The sequence below is a fragment of the Podarcis erhardii genome, assembly GCF_964252035.2.
Source record: "Podarcis erhardii genome assembly, chromosome: 13".
NCBI classification, from domain to species: Eukaryota; Metazoa; Chordata; class Lepidosauria; order Squamata; family Lacertidae; genus Podarcis; species Podarcis erhardii.
The window spans coordinates 32,328,508-32,352,892 of NC_138502.1; the positions used below are offsets into that span (position 1 = coordinate 32,328,508).

At 44.2% G+C, this 24,385-nt stretch overlaps 1 protein-coding gene across 6 annotated transcripts in view; it reads right to left on the minus strand.

The window, feature by feature from the left end:
• HOXB3 (homeobox B3) overlaps nt 1-24,385 on the minus strand; it is an 85,169-nt gene that overhangs the window by 8,720 nt on the left and 52,064 nt on the right. For 3 of the 6 annotated variants that reach the window (XM_081838079.1, XM_081838081.1, XM_081838080.1), the window contains exon 3: nt 10,371-10,421. The gene's annotated coding sequence lies outside the window, so the exon portion shown is untranslated. The other 3 variants (XM_081838082.1, XM_081838083.1, XM_081838084.1) reach the window with 3 other exon arrangements.

Sequence of the window (24,385 nt, forward strand, 5' to 3'; positions counted from 1 at the left end):
TTCTTCTAAGGAAACATTAATTTTCTCCATGTTGGAAGGGCGCAAAAAGGCTAGAATTATTTAATGGGTCAAATAATAAATCAGTAGAGAAAGCACACACACACACGGAAGGATGAATAAGAGAGAATCCTGTTTCACTGTATTCTGTATTTCATTTCAAATGCCCTTTTTCCCAGTGAGCTACAATCTATTATACTCGCCAACAGAATGAAAAATAATACTGTAACCCAATATTGGTCAATTCTGACCATAGGAACGCACACACAACAGGAGCAACCTCCCCCCCTGACTTCCCTACATCTATGGACTTCAAAACCTAAATATAATTCAGACCTCATACCCAACCACATGCCCCACCTCCTCCTCCACGAACCTCCTCCTCCTCCTCCTCCTCCTCCTCAGTTTATGCCTGTATAAATTCTGCAGTTTGCAGAACAGCAACTCTAAAAGTCTATGTTGTGATCCTTTCGTATGTTCCATGGATTAGACACAACCGTTGCCTTCTAGAAGCAGGCTGTTAAAATATTTGCTATGTATTAACTGGAAAGAATGATAGAGTTGCTGTCTTATTTCAGCTGTTCCTTAGCAGACATAAACACTGGAGTGCTCTCATGGCAATAGATTGATTAAAAATAAAGAAGAAACGCAATAATCATTAATTCGATATTAAAAGACTGGGTTCGCTGAAACTGACTAAGCGGTTCAGCCATAACGATAATTTTACTAGGCCTCGCTGGTTTGTTTTTGGATTTCTTGGGACCTCTGGAAGGCCTATGAGAAGGTGGAGGCAAATGTCTTCTTCTTTTAAAGGAAGAATTAAACAGTGCATTAAAAATTAATTCCCATTCTACTCTTCTCGAAAAGGAATCCAAAGTGGTCTGAGCGTTCAGTAGCAAAGATTTTTTTCGCCCCTTTTGTATCTCATCTTTCAACACGTCCCAAATGTCGGTCATTTATCTTAGTCGGAGACGGGTGGAATCGTAAATGATTTACTCCAAGGAATTGTTGCTGTAGTTGTTGGGATGTGCGTGTGTTTTAAAAAGCACCCCGAAATCTCCAGCGGAATAATAAATAGGAATAGCGCATTGGAAATTAGTCCTCGAAACGGTAACCGCAGAAGTTCCTTCTCTCGCTCTCTCGCTCTCTCTCGGAAGTTTCGTTTTTATTCCAGAAGAGGAACCTGGATTCTAAATAAAAGCCTCTCTTCTCTGGAACTTTTGCAAGAAAGAGAGATATTTATTTTTTGCAAATTGATTTATTTATTTATTTTAAAAAAGAGTGAATCCAAGAAACTAGAAGCCCGTTACAGGGTTTGTGACAAGAGCGAAGGGAAGGCCGTGGAGCATGGGAAAATATAGTATTAAAAGCTCCCTTTAACCTCCATGTTGGAAAAAGAATTCTAAAATTCGCAGCCCTACTCTGGTTATGCGAGAGAACCGGAGAGCCTTTCTCCTTAGGGTGCATTTCTCCATAGTAGGGCAAAGGCAATAAATAATAATAATAATAATAATAATAATAATAATAATAATAATAATAATAATCTGGGGTTCCGGACAACTCTCCAGTTCACAGCAAATTGTTCACTACATTTAGAGTTTTCCCCCTTGAAAAATTAAAGGGGGGGAAATCCTCCACCACGTCAAAGAGAGAGAAAGAAAGCGTTCTAGATGAAAAGGCGAAGGAGAAAGGGGGAGGAAAATAGAAGGGGGAGAATAGCAAAAAGAGGGGGGAAAGGGGGGTAGAAAGAAGGGGAGGGAAGGAGGGGGGAAGAAGAAGAAGAAGAGAGAGGGTGAGAGTGAGAGAGAGAGGAGAGAGAGAGAGAGACGCTGCGTGGAAGGAAGCTTAAAGCTTGTGAACTCTTCATGAACCGCGATGCGAGTCATACAGCTATAAATCATGGAGACACGGTCTCCGCCATTCACAAACTGATAGCCTATTTCGGTCCACCTTACCTTAGCCTCTGACGAGAGCAGCGCGGCGAGCAGACATAATATATTTTCGCAGCCAGCAAGCAACGCAATCAATAAGCGAGGAGAGCTCCCCCCATTTCTCTCCCGTGCTGGTTTTTTTTTTTTTTTTTAAATGTTCAAGGAATATCTAGAGAGAGAAATCCGGTCATAACGCCAAAAGGAGGGGGGACATCTCTATAGGAGCTTACGGTGAGGGATGCTCGGGTCCTCTCTCTCTCTCTCTCTCTCGCCTCTCTCTCTCTTTCTCAATCCGTTTGGGGAGGAGTGCGGGGGGGGGGGGGAAGGTGAGAAGAGGTAGGAACCACAAGATGCTAGACAGCCTTCCAAAGATGTATAGGGAATCCTTTGATTGTGGCTGCCCTATAGTCTTGGTACGCCCTGTTCACGGTTAACAATGGCCTCTGGCTTAACAGCAGAAGGCAAGAGAGAGGGAGAGAGAGAGAGAGAGAGAGAGAGGGAGAGAGAGAGAGAGAGAGAGAGAGAGAGGGTACAGAGGAGGGGGAAACAGAAAGAATAGCTGAAATGAAATCCTCGACAAGGAATGCTTAGGCTGAGATTTAAATGACATAATAATAACATCCAGTTATTATTTTTGTTAAACCGGGCAATTTAAAACAAGAAAGCGCGGGAGGGGGAGGGGTTGAGGAGGGATTCAGGAGAGAGAGATGTAGAGATTTCGTTTCTGGGGGCGGGGGGAACGGAGGGGTGGTTTTTTCCCCCCTTCTCCCTCCTGCTTTGGGAGGGCTTGGGCAAACGCCAAGGTTGCTTCCTGACGGCGTCAGGAGTGGAAAGGAAATATGCAAATAGAGAGGTGGCGGACAGAGGCCTAGCAGGATAGCAAAAGCTGTATTGATTCACGTGCTTCGCAATTAGGTGTCAAGTTATGCTAATAAATCTTTGGAACAGAGGCAGATTTTCTTTCTTTCTTTCTTTCTTTCTTTCTTTCTTTCTTTCTTTCTTTCTTTCTTTCTTTCTTTCTTTCTTTCTTTCTTTCTTTCTCTGTCTCCCCCCCCCCATTTCCTTCAGCAGAGTAAGCGGGGGATAACTCTTTCAGACCTCCATTATACCCCTCCCTGGACAAAATGGATTGCACAACCCTCCGATATGACTTAATTATTATGACAAGCATATGCGGGGAGGGGGAGGGAGACGCGGCGAAAGAAAGCAGCATTTTAAAAACAACAAAACAAACAACAGCTCTTGAGAACATCTCCCTGAAAAGTTTTACAAACCTTCTGGGCGACATGAAAGGGAAAGTTTTAGAAAGTTTATATACTTAACCTGGTTGAGTGCTATTGGTTCCCTGAATGCTCACGTTGTGTATGCATTATGGGTTACATTCGAGCACGTCAGACTCGGAGCAGACCTGCTGAAATCTTCAATTAGTAAAAGTCCATTGATGTCAATAGGTCTACTCTGAGTATGGCTTAGTCAGATGCCACCCATAATGCAAACGTTCACACATAGGAAGGAAGAAGAAAGACTGACTGATCTACATTTCCGGCACCTCTCATCGTGTTATGCTCAACATTTGGGATGCAAAGTTTCATTCGGTTTATTGGGATTTACTTGCAAGCGACTGTGATTGGGGCAGGAATGTTATAAGTTCACTTGACACAGGGAAGTTATTTAACATTAGATAGATGATAGATAGATGGATAGATAGATAGATGACGTCTCTTTAAGTCACTCAAGATTTATGACCCCCTTCCCTGCTCATAACACAAGGAGCTTTGCTTGCCAAGACAAAAACGTATTCGCTCTGCTTTTGCTGCTGACCTGAAAGGGAGCTGCCGCTACAAACTGAGTGTGGGAGGAAGAAGTTGAGGTGTCTGCACATTTTTGGGTGCGTGCGTGCGAGGCAGAGGAAGAAGGGAAAAGGAGAGCTATTGTTATTCTCTCCCCCTCCTTCTTTTTGCACCTCTACCTTGAAGGGGGTAATTGCTGAATCAAGGGGAAACTGGCATTCAGAAAGGGAGTGGACTCTGGAATTGGCTCATTCCTTTCTTGGGATGTTCTTAGTGCTCCCCATCTTTGAGAATGGTCCTGTTTGGGAAAAACTTTTTCACTTAACTTTTCAGACCTAATTTTGTCTCTCATGCCTAAAATTGCAAGTGACTTTATCCACCCGGACAATGTTACCTTATTCCTGTCCACTTTGGCTTTTTTTATGAGTTATGAAAAGAAATCCTAGATCTGCATGCGATGGTGGGCTATTTTCTGCTTTGGAAGACCATCCTGAGATTGGACGCTCAGCTGAACCATGATATTCAAGAGGAACTTCACTGGCAAAACACTTCCTGTGGAATTCTCCAGGTGAAACTTAGAAGTCTGCTGCTGGACAATAAGTAGTGCCTCCACGGATGGTAAACATAACTTTCAGAAGGGGCAAGCACTTTTATTGGCATAAACACTCCCTTTCTTTTCTTTTTATTTTTTTAAAAAACGAATTAGTAGCATTGTGTGAGTATTTAATACTTTCTTTTTGAATTTCCAGGTCTACTGTCCTTTTAGTCCTTCCAAGACTTAAGGCTGCAATCCCATGCGTATATACCTGGGAGTAAAATCCGTTGAATTCAGTGTGGGTTACATCCGAGAAGTATTGCTCTATATAAGGCTGAAATTAAACGCTAGGGAGTAAGTCCCATTGAACATACCAGGTCGTGTCCTTCTGACTTACATGCTGAGGACTACGATGCATGGAATAGAGGCTCAAAACAAGACCAGGGTAGAAAGCAAATCGATTAACTGCAGAATGTAAAGTATCAAACTTTCTGTTTAAAAGAGAGAGAGAGAGGCCTTGAATAAATCCTTAAGGTCTTTCTGAAACTGGTATGAGATAGGGGCTGCTGCTGGTGCACTTTAGGCGGGACCCACAATAGGTCAGTGGTGTTTTCTTAAAACTCACCCGTTCCTAGGCTGCTGGTCCTGAAGGTATAATGGAGAAGTACAGTTTGAAAAAGAAGGGGACCTGTTTAAAAGAGAGAACAAGAGAAGGAGAGGGAGAGAGACACATACAGAGAGAGGGGAAAGGGTGGGGGGCGTGTTGGACTGTTTAGTAAAAGTCTAGAACGTAAAAACAGATAAGTTTGGGACAGGAGGCAAATAAATCACTTTGGGTAAAAAATAGCCTTCTCCGTTCCATAACACCACTGTCCAAACACTCCTACCGAAGATTCGCCAACAAGACCCAGGTCTTTACCACCGTCGTTCGCTCACTTTAAAAGTTGCCAGCTAACGCTTACACGTGTGTGCTGGGAGTCAACCGAAGTTAAAGATGATGCATGGACACAGGAGAGCCATACTATAGGCGCGCAAGCACGCATTTAGGAGGCATTTCGTTCCGAATATTTCCTTGCAGGCTGGACTGAGAGAGGGTTCTCTTGCACGATTGGGAAGAGGGTGTTGTTAGCAAGAGGCTTTTGATGTTCTCTAACGTTGTTAGGGTACGGTTTCCCGCGGTTGGGGGGGGGAGTTAACGGGTTTATTTTTTCCTGTTGGTGAACTTAATGTCTTTCGATTAAAATAACAGGAATAACCTAACAAAGGAGGAATATTCAGATCCATTTATTTTATTTCTTATATGCTTAGTACGTCGTGGTTTTTAAACTTTGGCAGTATATTCGCGAGGGGCCGGGTCCGAGAGAAGGGAGAAGCAACCCCAGTTCATTTACCTGCAAGTAAGCCTCGCTTATTTTCAAACGAGTACGTGTGTACACAACACACACACACAGGTCCTTCTGAGTCTTTGAGTCTTTGCAATAGGGCATACACGAACCCAACGCATATAAACAGGGGCTATTGCTCTCAAGTTAAAGCCTGCCGCAGATCCCAACTTTAATCCCACCGAGGTCTAGTAAGATTCAGAAGGGTAGTCAGATGGTGTCTGGCATTCTCATGTGTAGGCGAACAAAATGGGCCTAAGGAGAAAGCGAATTCGCCAAACAATTAACCGAGGATTTGTGGAAGGCGAACTGCTTTGAGATTTATCACTGAAGCTTGGGTAAGGTTTTGGTTTGGGGGAGAAAACGAGAGGGAGGGAGAGGGAGAGATCATTTAAAAATATTTTCGTTTGGGGAAACATTCCTTGGCTCTAATAACCCGGTTTTCCGTTCTGAATGCTAATATTATTAATCTGCAATAAAAACGTCCGCTAACCACACACCAACACTCCCCGAACGGTATCCCTGCATGTCGCAGAACCTCTGGAATATAAATCACGCCCGGGAGGCCCCAGCTGCCCCCATCTCAATTCTGCGGCCTTTGGCAATAATTCCAGCTTCATTCCGCCTGCTTCTTGTTGTTCCTAGAGGCGCCCGCCCCTATGAACGGCCACCGAGCTGGCACCGGGCCACTTATACCACTTGCAATCATCGGTGTGCTATTTCTGGCTCTGAGTTTAAATTATTCGTTCTTTGCATCATAAATAAAGTTGTTGCTTTTTTGTTTGTTTTGTTTCATTGTGAAGTGTTTCTATGTGTGAGAAGTCTAGCAGCTAATAATAATAGTAATAGTAATAATAATAATAATAATAATAATAATAATAATAATATTCTCACGCTTCTAGAACTCAGTGAATAAACCTAGTGGCAGCAAAATGAGGCCAAAGCAAATGAAGGCAGCTTACTAAAACGATTTCTGCTAACCTGCTACTGCTGCCGCAGTTCATTAACTACAGTTTGCACGTTCAGCTGCGAGTCATCCAGTTTTGCCTTAGTATGATGATAAGACAGTGAGTGGCATAAAATGCACGTGTGAAGTGGTCCTGAGCACCTTCAGGGAGCTGTCATTCCCATCTTTTTAAATCTCGGCTGCTGGCTTTTGGAGGGCAGGGGTAGCGTGCCAGGGAGGTGGGTCGCCAAGACAGCCCCATAAGTGGTGTTAGCCGTTGGATAGGGGGCCGAAGTGCAGCAATCCAAGTCTAAAAGACATAAAATCCTACAGGAAAGGGGAAAGTGCCTTCAGGAAGGATAAAACTTCCTCCCCACACACCAAAATCCGTCTATTTTAATGGGGTAAAGTTTCTGCCCAGTACCCACCAAAAAGATAGAAAAGCAGCAAAAAGACAGAAACTCTCTCATTCTAGTGTTTGGTAGTGTTTTCTGGTCGTCTTTATGTATTTTCTTAAACATAAGGTTTTCTATGTGGCCTGATGGCGTTACTTAATACTGTTGTTATTTATTGCAGAAATACTGTTTTGTCTGTCCATCTGTCTATCCATCCATCCAACCAACCAACCAACCATCCATCCATTACGTTTTTATCTTCCCTTTCTGCTGTGGAAATCAAGGCTACCAGTAGTGATCGCACATTATGGAATAGGGGCAGGTAACCTCAGACCTTAGGTGGCTCTCTAGATATCTTTACCTGGCCCTTGGGGCTCTCCCCAGGCCACAGCCATCTCTACAGCCCTGCCTGCCACCCTCCTCGTATTCTTGCCTGGCTGGAATGTATTATGGAACTCTGATAATGGCTCTTGCTTGCCTTGATGGAGGATGAATAAGGGTGAGTGAATGTGTGTAGAAATCAGACATCAACACAAAGGTAACATTTGCATTCATTGCTGCACCCACATTTGTCTCTGGCCCCTCCCAGTACTGGCATGTGGTCTCTGGTTGCCCAGAAGCCAGCGAAAGATGTGGACTGAAAAAGCTTCCCCAAAGCTGTTGTAGGACGAGAAATCTTTATATGGGTCCTTTTGTATAGAAATTCTCTACAAACCTTGTTTATTTTATTTAACACCAGTGATGCTTCACTGTAGCTATAGTTGTTTTTAATCTATCTATCCATGTAGTCATCTATGGAATGCATATTTGTGCTTATGGCTCTAAAACTTTGTATAAGTTATATAGACATAGAGCTTCCTGATGGAGGGTTGGGTAAAACCTGTTGTTTATGGCCCAACTATTAGGGAAAGCGAGGTAGCTGCCCCAGACAGTTGATTTTGGGTGTCACAAAAGGGCATCACATTGTTAGTCATGTTATATATTGTTATTGGGTTCTTTTTGTTAGTACTTTCACTGTCTGGGAGTTTTTGTTCTTCCTCTTCTTCTTTTTTACTTCAGCTGCCAAAACACCCTGACCAATCTTGGGTACCTGATGGGGGGAGGTGATTGCGGGAAGTAGTGCTATTTGCTGTTATACCTCAGGCGGCAAAATATATTGAGCAAACCCTATTGTTCTGTCATACGTGCACAGGGAAATGTTCCCCGGAAGCCAGCAGTACTTACTACAATATTTATCTGTTTTTGTTTTGTTTGTTTTAGGGATTTGTATCCTAAGATGTCTTCCCTTGTTGCATGGGAGCAGGTTTAAGAGAACTTCAGTTCTAAAGAACTTGGTTTGGGTGCAAGTGCATCTGACTTAACGAAATGCACATCCAAATAAGTGTGTGGTTAACATTCTCCCTCCTCCTCCTCAATCCTCTCATAGCCACACGTGCACGCAAACTCTACCCATGCGGCTACTCAGGATAAACCAGCATCTCTCTATCCGATTGTTTCCCTTGATGGATTGTAACTCTTTCTCCCCCACGACCTTTGGTTTAGAAGCCTAATAACTCACCGGATTAATGGTCAATCAACGGAAGTAGCTTTAAATTGCCTCCAAAGTACAAAACATAAACAACAACACCAGCCAAAAGGGGGAAGGAAAGAGAGAACCCCCCCCCCACAATCCCAGTCTGTTTTGTGCCCCACCCTGGGGGGGGGCACTTTGTCATGTGTAAGTGGTCCCTGGGTCTTGTTCTGCAGTTGGGGCGGCTGGAGAGGGGAGGCGTGGGCGCGCTTGACTAGTACGGAACAGTCCAGCACATATTTAAAAAGGAGGAAGATCAGAGAATCTGAGTAACTCTCCCCAAGCAGAAACGTGCATCTGGATTTCCGTGGAAACTACATTTTCAAGTGGATTTGCTACCAGGGAACGTGTTTCGTATCAAATGCGAGGGCTTTCTTGTCTAAGCACAGGGACAACCTGACCACAAGCTGATTCTGAATGCTATTTACTGCTAAGGCTGCAATCCTATGCGGTTACCTGAAAGTAAGAGCCACTGGACACCGTAGGACCTACTTCACATGAAGTGTTCGTGTGGGCGGGACCTTGAGATACTAGGCAGCTGACCTCTTGCATTGTCGTTCTTTCGAATTATGAAATAAAGGACTGAACCATACTTTCACGACGTGACCATTTTCAGATTTCTCTTTCTGTGTTTTCTTAAAATACTTACACCTCGCACCTTACTGTTCCCACCTGATTAACTTCACGCTGGCAAACTTATTAGGTTCTTGCTACCGAGTTTTATTACTTGGATCTATGTGTTCCGGGGGGAAAGGAGAAAAAAATCGGGAAGGAGGAAAGGGGAGAATGGATGGCATTCAAGGAAGCTTTACTTAGAGTAGTCCCATTAAAAGTAATGGGCCTAACTTAGTCATACCCCTTAATTTCCATGGACGTACTCTGAGTAAAACTTAGTTGAGTAGCAACCAATCTTTTCTGCAGCTTCCATACGCGACACCCTGCGGTCCCTCCTTCACCCTCCTCCCCCCCCCCCATTCAAATTTTCAGCGTTGTTATCTCTTCCTGGCCGGAGATAACCGTGGGAGCAGGCAGAAGCACTTCCTGGTTTACTAGAAAGCTGCTCTGAGCTGGCGTGGAGGAGGCCCCGTTCGACACCCACGCTCGACCTCTTAATAGCAGCGTCACTTGGGAGAAAATAGCGCTTCCCTGGGAGCCCGTGTAGCGTTTTTGAAAACCTTACTTCCGCATAATTTCTGCAGAACGTCATTCAGGGCAGATAAAACTTGATTAGCTCCTCAGCAACGCTACAATTTTAGTCGTGCTTACAAGGAAAGGCCAATTGAATTCAGTAGGACTTACTTCCACGTAAACATATTTAAGGCCTTGGCTATTTTTCCTAGCTGGGAAGTGGATTGTGTGGTGGATGGGGACTAAAGTGAAGACTCCACCCCTCTTCATTGATTTACCGCGCAAGCCTATGCAGGTTTACTCCCGAGCAAATTTCCACTGATTTCAATGGTCCAAAGGAAGAGGGTATATCAGATTGCAGCTTCAAGCAGGTGATAAATGTAATGAAGACAGTTTGCTTGCTGGTGGAGCGGGTGGCGTCGTCAATAAGTTTCAGATAATCTCTCTTTTGGCATGAAAATACACTCTTCAGAGTCATGCATGCAAAAAGGGAGAGGAAACGGGTGAGAAAACAGATTCCTATTCATGCGCATCACTTCTATCCTTCAGGCTTTGAGGCTTTTTTGGAGGTCAGTGGCCTGGAGAGCAGACCCTGATCTCAGCAGCAGAAAGAGGATTTCACCCCGGTAAAGAAAAGCGGGGGAGCCAAGCTATAATTCTCTCAGTTCACAACTTTTAAATTTAGAATCCACTTACTTCTGTCTGGGAAGGAAGATGACGATTGGATACCACAGAGCGAAACTGCGCCTACAAGAAAAGAGAAAGGGAAATATTTTCAGGCAAGGCGAAGGCTTCCCTTCTGAGGTTGCAGCTCGCTATTCTTATATTGGAAACTTGCCAAATGGCAAAAAAAGGCAGGCGCAGGCAAATACCCGAGTTCTAGTCAAACTTTATGGAGCTGGAGTGTCCCCCCTCCCCTCCCCTTTCCTTCACTTCGAGTTCCGTCATAACATCATAAAGTTCGAGAAGGGGGTGGGAGTTAAATATATAACCACAACAAGCGGAGTCATCTACCATCACTAACCTTGGGCGGGGGAGCGCGAGGGCCGAAAAGAGGGACACAGTCCTCCTTGGCATTTTGGTTCTGCTTCATACACAAGGAGGTACAGAGTGGCTTACTGTATGGTAGCAGATATTGCTAAGAATCTGCTGTCAGAGACTGCGCAATTTGGGTGTTCTGTGAAGCGCTCAGCACACTATTGGAGCTTGTAATTGCCCAGCAGCCGCGGTACTGGAAGGTGCCATGAATGGTAATAAACAGGTTTACATAATTAATAGGCAGGAAAAGACTGAAAGGGTAGGATGGAATGAGAGAGACAGGCAGAGAGAACAGATAAGCACTCCTCTCCTATGCAGTGGTACCTTGGGTTACATACGCTTCAGGTTACACACTCCGCTAACCCAGAAATAGTGCTTCAGGTTAAGAACTTTGCTTCAGGATGAGAACAGAAATCGTGCTCCAGCGGCGCGGCGGCAGCAGGAGGCCCCATTAGCTAAAGTGGTGCTTCAGGTTAAGAACAGTTTCAGGTTAAGAACGGACCTCCAGAACGAATTAAGTACTTAACCTGAGGTACCACTTACAGATAGGTAGCCGTGTTGGTCTGCCATAGTCAAAACAAAATAAAAAAATTCCTTCCAGTAGCACCTTAAAGACCAACTAAGTTAGTTCTTGGTATGAGCTTTCGTGTGCATGCACACTTCTTCAGATACCACTGAGGTACCACTGTACAGGGATAACCTATTGGTCTCTAGCCATTTACTCTAAAAGCATCTCTTTGCATTGAAAGACACCATCTCAAACCCGTTTGAAGGTGGCTATCTGCTCTTTTTATCCCAAAGTAGTTTCTTCCTGCTTGCACCCCCGTCTCTATTGGGAGATGGCAGCCATCTCCATGGAGCTAAGTTGCAGTACAATTAGTGGGACTTGATTCCACGTAGAGGCGTGTAGGATTGGGAATGCCATTCTGTTGCGTTTTCTTCATCCACCCTTAGATATATTAGGTTTCACATATTAACCAGCCGTTTCCTTGTCCCGTTTCCTGCTTTACTGAAACCCTCCAAGGCTCTTTGATCTATGGCATTCATCAGCATACCTAAAGGCTAATTGGGACTTAGGCATCCATAACAGACGGGCATAGAGCTGAAGCCTAGAGTTAATTTTTAATTGCAAGATGAAGAATTGTGAAAGCGGCCAATGTTTAACAGGCCCTCAAAAGCAGTATTGTGGGGCATGACTTAGAGCTTTGGTTTTAAGTCATTGCTTGGGATGAGGATGTGCTTGCAGATCTACTTGTAAACGCAAGGACTTGACACATTCAAAAATGCGTTTTGGAAATTCGCAATCATTATATTATAAACTATGGGGCCAAATAGCCTTCTCTCTCTCGTTGGCTCTCCAGTTCCCAAACAGGTAGGTAGCATGATGAATAGCTGATAGGGAACCACCATCCCTGCTCTTTCTGAAGACAGACGTTTCCGATCTGGTGGGTTATCGGAGCCAAGTGGTTTGGTATTTGGTGCTGCATTCATTAAAATCTGACCACAGTCTAGATAGATCCTCAATGCTGTAATGGAACCTTGCTGAAGTCCAAGAGGCTCCTTGTGGTTCTTTGGCACGTCGCTACCTAAACTGTCCTAATTAAGATAATTAAAATAACAACAGCAACCCAACATGATTCCCATAGAAGTTGCCCAGAGAATGCCAACTGAGTTTGTTTTCGAACTGGTGGAAAACAACATCTGAATTAAAGAAGCAGCCACTCCATTAATATCAATTTCCTTCAATGAAAACTTTGGTTCTTCATCAAGTTGATGATTTATGATAAAATCGATTAAATTAGGGTCACTTAAGGGCCTTGTGGTTTCCTCTTGGATTTCATCTGTCAACGCATCAAGCAGGTTTTTTTTAATCAAGTTTAGCTGGAGGCTAGTAAGGAAGATGATTCTGGAGCTGAGGAAATTTAATGCAAAGCAATTTTCAGGGAAGGGAGGCGCTCAGAGAGCAGAGTTCTTGCTCTCTTCCTATATGGCATTACTTTGCCGGAGGAAATATTAGACATTGGGGTGGTGTTTTGTTTGTTTTTAATAAAAAAAAGTGTACGTTTATAGCTGGGGTATGGTCCCAGGAACTGAGTTATTAACATCGCCATCCTGAACTCAGAACATATTTGTACTGTCAGCAATAGTGGCTTTATCTATTTCACCCTCCCCCCTTTTATTTTTATTTTTTTGGTGTGTAAGTTTGACTGTAACCTCTGCTTCCCAAGACTCAGCAGAATGAAAAAAAGCCCTGGCTTCCTAACATAAGAAGAATTCTTATGTCAGATGCAATTGTAAGGAACAAGGAAAGAAGAAAGGAAGGACCAGTTTGATGGAAGAGTCCCTTCCCTCCTTTGGTCTAAGAGCATTAAAAACATTTTTTAAAAAACAAAAAGAAGTACAGCCATTCAAGTGTAAGAGAAATTTGCCCTTTATTTCTATAGAATGCGGACTGCATTCTTTACCATGAAACTCTGGAAAGAATAAAATAGTCCAAACAGTCCATGTTTACCTGGAAGAAACTGCCTTGAGTTCGGTTGGACTCACTCCTCTCTGCAATAGATTGAAATCAGGTAGCCCGATTCTATGCATTGTTCCTCTGAGATAAACCCCACAGTGCAATCTTATACATGTCTACTCAGAAGCAAGTCCCACTGAGTTCAATGGAGGTTACTCCCTGTTTAGGGGGTATAGGACTGCAGCCTCATTGTGTTCGGTGGGGTTTCAGTCCAGGTTAAGGGTGCACCCCCAGATTTTGCAAAGGCCAAACAATGTGTGCATTGCAAAATATGACGGCGAGGACAAACAAGCTGGTAAGATGTCTCTGAAAGACTAAGGCGGTCCCCTACAAGGTAAAACCGCAAGCTTTGTTTTATATTGCTGGTTCTGTGGAGACTTAACACTGCTTGCTTCACACTCCGGTAAGATATTTGTTAACTACAACTCACAAACATAAAAGAAACGGGGGGGAGGAGAGAGGGAGAAAAGGGAAGGGATACAGATTTGGTCTTCTAGGAAAAGGCTGGTCGTGACAGGAGCCACCTCAAATAAACACAACTTTCTCAACACCATAAATCACATCTCTCTGTTTAACACCAGGCTTCCCCTCCCTTAAAGAAGCGTTTGTAGTTTTCCCTTTCAAACAACCCAGAGGCGTTAAACCTTTAACAAATGTGGCCTGGGAGGGGCGGCAAGCGCGGAGGGGGGACCTATTTGGTCCAAACATCAGGTTTGGAAGAAGCAACCTGCCTCCCCTTTATTTTATTTGCATTGGACTCCCAGTATCCAACCATTATCAGGAGATCATTAATATTATTTGTTTACTATATCCCAGCCTTTTCTGGTCAAGCTACAGGACTAGTTTCTGAGAGTGGTGATGTTGGGGGGGGGGGCTGTGCTTCAAGCTAGAACTCCAGCGGACCAATGGACGCCTTCCCAAGCTTTGTCAGAGCTATTAATTAAATCTCAACGGCCCCCGGAATTTCCTATGCTAGGATCAGACGAAGTTGTATAGTGGTTTGGGATTTGTTTTGATCTGTCTTGTAGTTTCTTTATTATTATTATTATTATTATTATTATTATTATTATTCCCTCTTACCTGCAGCGATTCTCAACCAAACGACTTCAGCAGGAAGATCGAAGGCGGCTCACGAGGTTCAGAGGAACTCGAAGGAAGCCAGTTTGGGAGAAGGAGACAGAGAGACAGGGAAGAACTACTTGACTGTAGCTCTGTAGATTTTGCTGCTAAGGTTTGTCTTGAGGCTTTTTTGGGGGGGTCGGTTTTCCACCGCAAGGAAGCTTTGATTTTTTTTTTAAATTATTTTTTTGAGGAACGGGGGCGGGGGGCCTCTCTTGGATTCCAACTTGACAGAAGGAAAAATACAATGGTTTCCGAGACACGGAGGGAGAGCAAAAATAATAATGAAATAAAGATATTCTGCAGCAAGACGAAGACACGGAATACTTTTTCATGGGACAACAATGCTCTCTTCCTCTGCCACCCCCCTCCACCTCCGAAAAGGAGGAGGAAAGCCTCTCTCGTTTCTAAGCGAGGCTGTTTCTCTTTATAAAGACTTAAAAATGTTGCAAGAGGGGGGATCCTACTGACTGACAAGAGGTGCCAGATAGAGAGGGACCAAATGGATTCTGGTTTTAAAAGACCAACAGGAATTGGCTGGTTCTCAACGTCAGGATACGAAATTGATTCCATATGTCCTACCCCCCTTCTCTTCCTCAGCAGTCTCTCACGCGGGGAATAAAAAAGGATCGAAAAAGAGCAAAGGCTAACTGAGATATCTCTCTTTGTTAAAATAAAATAAAAATAAAATAAAAACCAAGAGGGTTCAAATAAAATGTTGCTACTGTTGGCTGTTTTAAATAGCAAATCGCTACGGGTTTTATGCTTAAACACGGAAAGGTAAGGAGCTGAGAAAAGGTCATTGCGAATGGGAACGGCCTTGCATGACATTTTAACGTGGTCTTTAGCAAAATCTCCGTCTATCCACCCATGCATCTTTCCCCCTGTCCTTAGATCTTTGCCAAACGTGGCGTGCCTTCCTCCAGCTTTAATCCCATCCATTAATCCATTAATCTATTATATTTTTCGTATCCCCCCCCCCGTTCCTTTTCTACAAGTAACCCAACTCAACCCTTACTGGTGTCTTCACTTTTCACCCTTTCCATCATCCCTTGTTTTATCGTCTATATCCTAGATGTCTTCCCGTCCCGCTATTATTTGTGAACCTCCCTCCCTTTCTACCTGGCACCACGATCTGGCAAAGATTGGCCTGGAATTGCTGGCTTTTGCGCTGAAAGTCGTTTGAGATCGGTAGCCTTTGGGTGGTAGCAGAGCCAGGAACAAAGGAATAAATTCACGTGGAATCTGGAGGCGGCCTCCCCCTCCTCATCCCACGCTATCTACAGTTGCCTGCAGCTGGCGCTGGATCCTGTCTGGAAACCAAGCGCTCAGGGACACTGGCCTTTTAACAAAGAACGAGCCCTTTTTGGTAAAGCTAGGTCGCTTTAGCCTTCGGTTTTTCCTGTGCTAGGGATTCCCACATCGCGTCCATTTTTGGAACCCATCCGGTGTGAACATGGTCCCTTTTTCATTCATGCCTGGCTGATCTGCCCTTTCAACATGTCTCCCGGAGTTTTCAGACCCCCTGGGAATAGCTAATAGCCGAAGTTTTTGTTGTTGTTGTTGTTTTTAAATGTAAAAAGAAATGCATCTCCACAATATGACATGAAATAACACTCTCCTTTTATAAAGGGCCGGTTCTACGCTTCAGAACGCCTGCGCGGGTACGCGCTGGGGTTGTGCGCGCACATGTCTATCCAGTTTATGGTCCTGGAAATGTTTATTCGGAAGGGAGTCCTATGTTGTTCAATGGGACTGGCTTCGTTCTACGGCATGGGTTAGTATTGCAGCGTTTTAGCAAGCGTTTGATAATTCTCAGCCAGACACCAACATTTTCTTACTATTTGCCTTTCTTCAACAAGGAAGCAGAGGGAGGTGAACGAAACACTGATCCCAAGCGCTTGTGGTCCCTCTGAAAAAGTCTAGCAGTGGACGTATTTCCTCTCTTTCCTTCTCCACCCCGCCTCGTTTTGTTTTCAGTAATCCCTGCTGAAAGTGGACACGTTGCAGAAGCTGTATTTTTTTTTAACGTCTGTGACATTTTTATCTCCAGAGTAAATAATGCAATCTCCAGAGTAAATAATGCAAACGCCTGCATTATTTTAACCAACTGTTCTTTTTTCTTTTAAATAGCAAATTCCTCGAGAAGACCCACATAACATTACCCGAAAGTAAATTCCATTGATTTCAATTTCCAGCAATCCATTCCCCAAATGATTTCAGTGTGCACCCCCAATTCTAATGTCTAGTGGAGGGAAATACAGGGGGAAGTTCTCTTGCCAAATCTCATTGAAATGAATGGGAACCTTCATCTCAAGGAGAGGTGCTCAGGAGACCTTCCCAGTGGATTGTACACAGCATATTTTAGCAATGCAGCCACTGCTGGAACTTGCTACCCCATTCACTGTTTTCTAACACCACAGCACCCCTAAATGCATATGCTTAATGTAATCCAAAGTACACAAAACCTGTTCTGCTTATAACATGATAAATGTAATGACTCAATTATATTTATATTTATCACGAGAGCATTATATGAGGCAAAGTAATCTGCCCTCCCCTCCAGTACCTGAATCTGACATTACTTAAAAATGTCTCACTGAAACGATTAGAATTCATTTATTTTCATTTCAGTGGAATTTGCGCAGGAGAACTTCCTGTTGGCTCACGCCCAATGAATTTATGAATGGTACATAGCTGTATACTGTTATATTCTGCATTACACCGAAGTCATTATATTCATTGCGCGGCAGTCTGCTCCACTTAAATGAATGGGGTTCGCTTACATGGAGGGCTGTGTATATTCCAGATGTCAGATCTACTAGTTGGCCTAACTTTAGTCATGAAATTTATGTAGCCCTACTTGGATGTAAGGTCCTTTATGGATAGTAAATCAACACACACTCCACACCATTGCGCTGAAAGTAAAGTCGCCACTGCGCTCCAAGTTAATCAATCTAGTGGCCCAATCCTAAACAGATTTACTTAGAAGTAAGTCCGGTGTTACATCCAAAATATACCCATATAGTTAACTAGCGGGATATAAATGCATTTAAAATCGGGCTGCCCGGGTTGTTTCATTTAGTTTGGATTTGCTTGCTTAGCCGTCAGGGATACTGATTTGCAGAACGGGAACTTTATCCGTATGCTTTCGCGAACTAGCGTGACTCTTCCCTTTTCTAGCTCGCGTTAGCAACATCCCCTCGTGGATACAAATAGCGTGAGAGTTTCCGGGGAGCTTTCAGCGTCATGCGTGAACTCCACCCTCCTCTCTTTGTTCCCGCTCACGCCTTTGGCATTGGAGAACCTGGTCTCTCCGCTATGCTGTAGGGCTTCCTCGTTCTGTTCTGTGTGAGTCGGTTTACTAGGGAGGTAAGAATGGGGTTGTAACACAATGAGCCTCAGGGTTGGCAAATATGGCCTTAAGGGACCCACCGTTCCAATATCCCTTTGACTTGACTTGATTAAAACCTCCAAGAATTAAATTTACGAGAACAGAGCCTTTCGCCTTAAAATTTTATAACCCTTTGTAAAAATGATCACTCGGGATAAACCGATTAGTGGTGCACGGAGACAGAATCTTTGGCAGTTCACAGCAAAGGAACCTTTTGCGTACAGTTTATTGGAGTGCACATTGCATTGGCAATGTATCGGTAATACAACATTCCCTCCACTAGCAGTATAATCCTAGGCATGTCTACTCAGGAGTAAGTCCAGTGGGACTTATTCCCAGGTAAGGGTCTACAGGGTTGAAGCCTTATGCTATTCCAGAGGGACAGACATGTTAATTGGAACAAAGAGTACCATAGTTATTCTAAGTTAGCATATGTATCACAGCATTTTCGTGGACTGTACTCCACGGAAACTTTTGATATAACCAATGTGCTAGCTCAGGAGTAGGGAACGTCCAGATGTTGCTGGACTACAGTTCCCATCACCTCTGACTATTGGCCACGCTGTCTGGGGCTGATGGGAGTTGGAGTCCCAACAACATCTGGAGGGCCACAGGTTCTCCAGCTCTCTGTTTAGCCTTTAAGGTGCCACAGGATTTTTTGAATGTTGTTTTCCCCCTTGAGGCTGTGAACGCTGGAAGTTCTCTCCTTGTTCCCCCCAGGTTGTCTGCCAGTTAGACTAGGCGTCATCGGATTACTGATAGCAACCCGATTCTTCTAGAGTTCACTAAACCAGGATGAAGTTACCCACAGGAGTCAATGGCTTAAAAAATAAAGCGGAAGTGGAGTAGCCCTAACTAGCGAATATCTGTCTGTCTGTCTGTCTGTCTGGCTGGCTGGCTGGCTCTTCCTGAGAGCTCCTCCCTGTGGCCTCCAAGGTTCTCCCCGCTCATCCACACAACAACCCTATGAGGTAGGGAAGCTGAGAGGGAGACCGCTCAGTAGGCTTAAGTGGAGATTTGAACCTGGATCTGCGCTATTCTCATTCCGCTACTCTAACCACTACACCACACCAGCTGTTAGGGTGAAAACTGGTACTGGCGGGCGGGGGGCGGGGTTGGTTAGTTGAGATTTCGATTTCAATTGACTGTTGTTGTTTCATTTATAATATATATCCGTAGTGTTGTTCCATGGTTTGGAAGATTGTGGGAGGGAAGGAGTGTTGCTGCAACTTACTTTGAGCTTAGGAGAACAGATGCACGCAGAATATAAAGAAAATGAAGGCTCATTCATCAGTTGATTTTAAAAATAGTGGGAACTGCGCATAAGGCTGTGATCCCAAGTACGGTTACTGCACAAAAATGTAATCGGTACCAGTGAGAACTGTTTCTAGATAAAACAGACATAGAATTTAGGAAACTGAGTTCTGGATTGGCAAAATCCAAGAGTGAGTTCGCCTTCATGGGTCCAACTGGAATTTAAAGGCGATGTGGAGCCAGAAATCATATAAAGCAAACTATACTTTTTCTATTTAAAAAACAAAAGCTTTCCCCTCTATTAGCACTATTCACTTGGTTGATCAAGAAGGAAGTTCTCCTGTGGACTCAAGACCCATTCAAGAGGTCCCATTAGTTTTAATGGTGGCATTCAAGAGGTCTCCATTCGTTTCAATGGTGCTCGCTGAGCTTCACGCTGGATTTCACCGCCACAGATTTCTCTGTGGATAAAGCACTTGTGAGGGGAAATATAAGAAAGGAAACTCCCGTTTCGTGAATAGATTTGAATTCTGACGTGACGATGACAGGAAAAGAAACTTGCAACTAAGTAGCAGAAGCAATTTAGAAGTGTGTGTGGGAGGAATAATCAATATATTAGAGAGGGTTTGAAATATTATTTATCTCATTCCTACGTTTATCATCCCCAGCAATATTGCTAATCTTCTGAGATATTGGAGATCAACCGTGTTAATAAAGAAATATGCACAGAACACAAAACGAAAAGTGCAACGATTTTTTTTTTTGCACATTCTGATACAGCTTGTAGAAAAGTACTCCGGCAGCAAAGTTATTATATTACCTCGATCGATGAATAGACCGATAATGAACACAAATGGGGAAATGTGTTATGATTTAATGAAGCTGGGTCTTCAGCAAATACAAAGATCTAGGCTAGGGGGAAACTGATGTGGCCTTCTTTGAGGAAGGGAAGCAACGGAGAGAGTGTAAGGTCGATGTGTAGGGGAGCATCGGAAGGAAACGACGATACAATGGAAAGAAGGAAAGGAACAGAGAGGGAGAAGGATAGAGAAATAAGTATACGACTGGTTTGAAGAATCACAACGAAAGAATAGAAAGGTAAAAGGAATGTCCGGACCAGGACTAGTAGTGTTGCTGCGGCTGCTGTCGTCGTCCTTATATTATCTCACATTGTGTCAGGCGCTGGACGTTTTCAGCACCTCTCGCACATTCACTTATGACAAACACAGCTGTATCGAGTTTCTAGTTGGCACAGTCCAACGAGAAGCTCTCCAACCCCATTGAAACAAACAAGAGCTACGCCAGAGCCCCCATAGGACTCCTTCAGTGGATCGGGACCCTCTTCATTTGAAAGTAAAGTCCACCGAAATTTAGAAGGCATTCCTTAAAAAGCCAAAGAGTTGTATTCAGTGTTCATCCTACTCAGAGTAGAGACACTGCAATTAACAGCCAACGTCCGTCTGCTGATTTCAATAGGTCTGCTCTCAGTAGAACTTAGTTGCATATAACTCTATGTGCTTAGGGGTACCCTACTGCTGAAATCATTCCTATTTCCCTGGCGTGCGGAAGCCTTTTTGACACCACCACCGTTTATGTTCCTGCGAGGTCCGGACCCAGAGTCCCCCCCCCCCCCCGCAAGGACTTGGGAAGTTTGTGTCCAGAAAGGGTGAAAGGATGGGAGCGATCCTGTTTACCGCGCATTGCTTCCCCATCACACCCACCAACATTCAAGAGCCCCTTTCAGAAGCAAAGAGGAGGGCTTGGTCGCTGGGGGTTCCCCCTGCAGAACCCATATCACGATGGAATCTGGGCCAGGATGATTTAACAGGGGAGAAGGTATTAATAATGCCACGCAGTGGCGTAGCGTGGGGGGGTGCAGGGGGGCCGCCCGCACCGGGCGCAACATCTGGGGGTTAGGGTTAGGGGGTGCAAATCCACGGGTTAGGGGGCGCAAATTACTTGTCTTGCTCCGGGTGCTGACAACCCAGGCTACGCCACTGATGCCACGTCCATATGTTTAGGGTACAGTATTATGTGATTTTCTAAAAACAACCAGGATATATTCCCCCCTTTCTTTTCTCCTTCGTGTATCCCTCCCCAACTCACTCCCCCCCTAAATCTTTCTAGTTTCCTTCCTTCCTTTTTTCCTTCCACCCATCCTTCCATCCTTCCATCTTTCCTTCTATATGAGTTTGGATGGATGAAAACCATCCAGCCAAACCCATATATGCAAAGGAAAGGGAAGTGTCTCTTGATTAAAATCTCAAGGAAGGAAGGAAAGAATGAAAGAAGGAAAGAAGGAAAGAAGGAAAGAAGGAAAGAAGGAAAGAAGGAAAGAAGGAAAGAAAGAAAGAAAGAAATGGACTCTTGGCTTTTCCCCTGGGCTCTTCGAAGTCCCCTCCTTGTCGCCATTCATATTTAATGAAAATCACCGTGTTGGTCTAATTGCACTACATAAAGGTTTACACTAGCAGACAGGGTAAAATAGCAGCACTCGGGGCGGCGTAAGAAACTCCGCTGGTTAGCAAAGGAGACAACGGGTAGGGGGATCTTCAGCTGAGTATCGTGAGAGGTTTCCATCTTCCCTTGGACTTGCCTGTCAGCTCTGTGCGCTCCCTGCCTATTGCAAGTTGTGCTATTGTTTCTAACTGAGGAATCGCCCAGCCTGACTTTCACCTTCCAGCTCTTGGAAGCGCCTCACTTTCTCGATCCAGCTAGGACTGGGGGACTGCCGATTCCTAGCCTGAGCTGGACATTCCCGCCCCCAACTTCTGAGACCTTTTGTATTTCACAAAGGGCAACCCTTGGCGCCCTTCGCCCCGAAGCTCTCCTTGCCTTACACGGCATCTTTAACCTCCAGCGCCTTCCCTTCCTCAACCAGCTGCCAAAGACTACCACGACCGGTTATTTCAAGAGCTGCACCATCCGCTAGTGGCGAATTTTGCAGCCCCTGAATTTCTTGAGGACCTGCGGCTCTGCGCCCCCACCTCCCTCCACCCCGCCTCTTACAGCCGAGTGTCACATTGCCTCCAAGCACAAAATAACACACACAAACACACAAACCTCAATAGGTTAAGTGTAGCACAAAAGAATCAGGACGAAAAGAAATACATTGCAGCGGACTTTAGAGTTATCACAGCCATTGACTTTGCTTACATGCTAAATAAGACCGTGGCAACTTCAGTGAAATGCCGTTTGATATACAAAATTACCAAGCGTTCCCCCCAGGAAATCTGTCTGTCTACTCATCCAGCCAGCCACCTTCTACTTTCCTGTGAGCTTACTAAGCCGGTTTATAAAGTGCCTCTGCTACCCATAAAGCCCGCTTTATGATGGGAACCCTGTCCTTATTATGGAATCCACAAAACGTGCTATTTGCTACCCACAATATCACCCATCTCTAACGCGCAAGAAAGCGAAACAAAATTCAGAAGCAAGCGAAAATTCTTAAATAATAATAGCATTCCTGTTTCAGATAAGTACATAAGTAGACTTGCGGTGGGGGTAGAGGGGAGGCCCCCCAAACCAGAGTTCCTGCTGGGTGTCCTATTGTTCTGTCATCATTGGGTATCTACCACAGGTTTGAGAAGTGACGCCTATTGTTCTACTGTAGCCTCAAATGAGAAACTTAAACAAAACAAAACACACAGAGAGCTCCTTTCACTCAACTCGAACCAATCGTCTCAACTGAGTGCGTTTCTTGGTACACTTCAGATACAGGCAAATTTAACATCTCAGTCTGTCTTCCAATGTCCTTCGCTGAAGAGGTGACTACTTTATTCATTCGTTTATTTTTAATCAACATGAACAACACAATACGCCTATCGCCTGGATTTCCCACACGTGAAATATGGCTTTAGGCAATATCCACAGGGAAGTTCTTCGTCGTGTGCTCCGTTAAGGGGAGCTGCGGAAGAGCACGGGCAAGAAAATCTCCCGGTGGATTGTGCCCTTCATCCTGGAACAAACACCTCACGAGCCAGTCACCTATACAAGAACTCTCCACATTTCCTACTGCTGCTTGGTTTTGTTTTGTTTTTTTGTTTTGTTTTTTGTTTGCTTTTTAAGATTCTGGAAGAGAATCTCCCGGTCTCAAAAAACAAAAACAAAAACTTGCTAGCCGCGACTCTGACGTTTTTCTGGTTCCAGGATTGCCCAAAATTTATACAAATCTCTCCTTAATTGGTAATCACAGATGCTTTAATTTAAGACCCCCAGCTATACAGTTTTCACATTAGGTTTTGATCAATTACAGTAAATCGTCTGAAATAATCAACTCTAGGGAGAGAGGGAGAGAGGGAGAGAGAGAGAGAGGGAGAGAGAGAGAGAGTTCTGAAAGATCACACATCATTTTCGTTTGAGAAATGATTTATCTCGGACGGTGCCATAAACAACACAACTCTCTCTCCCAAAGACGCACACACATACAATGGGAGAAGGTCTGTTGCTGCTGCTGGGGCTGACATGTTTATTGTAATAAATCAAGGGGGGGGGGAGAAGGAGAGAGAGAGAGAGAGAGAGAGAGAGAGAGAGAGAGAGAGAGAGAGAAACGGTTTGAGGAGAGAAAAAGAGAAAAGTGTGTGTGTGTGAATATATATATATATATATATATGGAATGCCTGGATGGGTATAAATATACACACCACCACGGGGTGAAGAGAAATGGGAGAAAATGAAGATGGCTATTTGTCACATTTTACGACAATAACATTAATAACAAACAATAAATTTACATGGACATACAGACTGGGAGGCAAGACGGGATCTCCCGCTACTTACAATAAGTCCAGCCCTCGGCGTGGATTCTTGCTTCCTGAGAAATGTTTTATTGCAGCCCTGTCTCTCTCTCTCTCTCTCTCTCTCTCTCTCTCTCTCTCCCTCCCTCTCTCTCTCTCTCTCTCTCTCAGATGCTCTTGCACACACACTCTCTTCCCCTCTTTCTCTCTCTCCCCCCCATAGGCTTATGAGAGAGAGAGAGAGTGTGTGTGTATGTGTGTCTGGGCATGAGAGAGAGAGAGAGAGCGCGCTTTTTTTTTTTTAAGGACAGTTGAATTTCACGTCAGACACAAGGAGACCATGTCTGCGATTTTCCTGACGAATACATATCTATTCTGCAACCTCTGCATTAATTATTTAATGAATCACGTGACTTGGGGAGCGTGGGGTAGGGGGTTATCTTTCTCTTTCTCTGTGTTTCCTATGCACAATGAGGGCCGTTGTGACCTTCCGCTGGAACATCAGGACCGTGTGTGCTCATATATATATATATATATATATATACACATATACATATATACACACATATATATATGTGTATACATATATATATATATACACACACAGAGAGAGAGAGAGAGAGCACATATGTCGCATCACACAAGCTCTCGT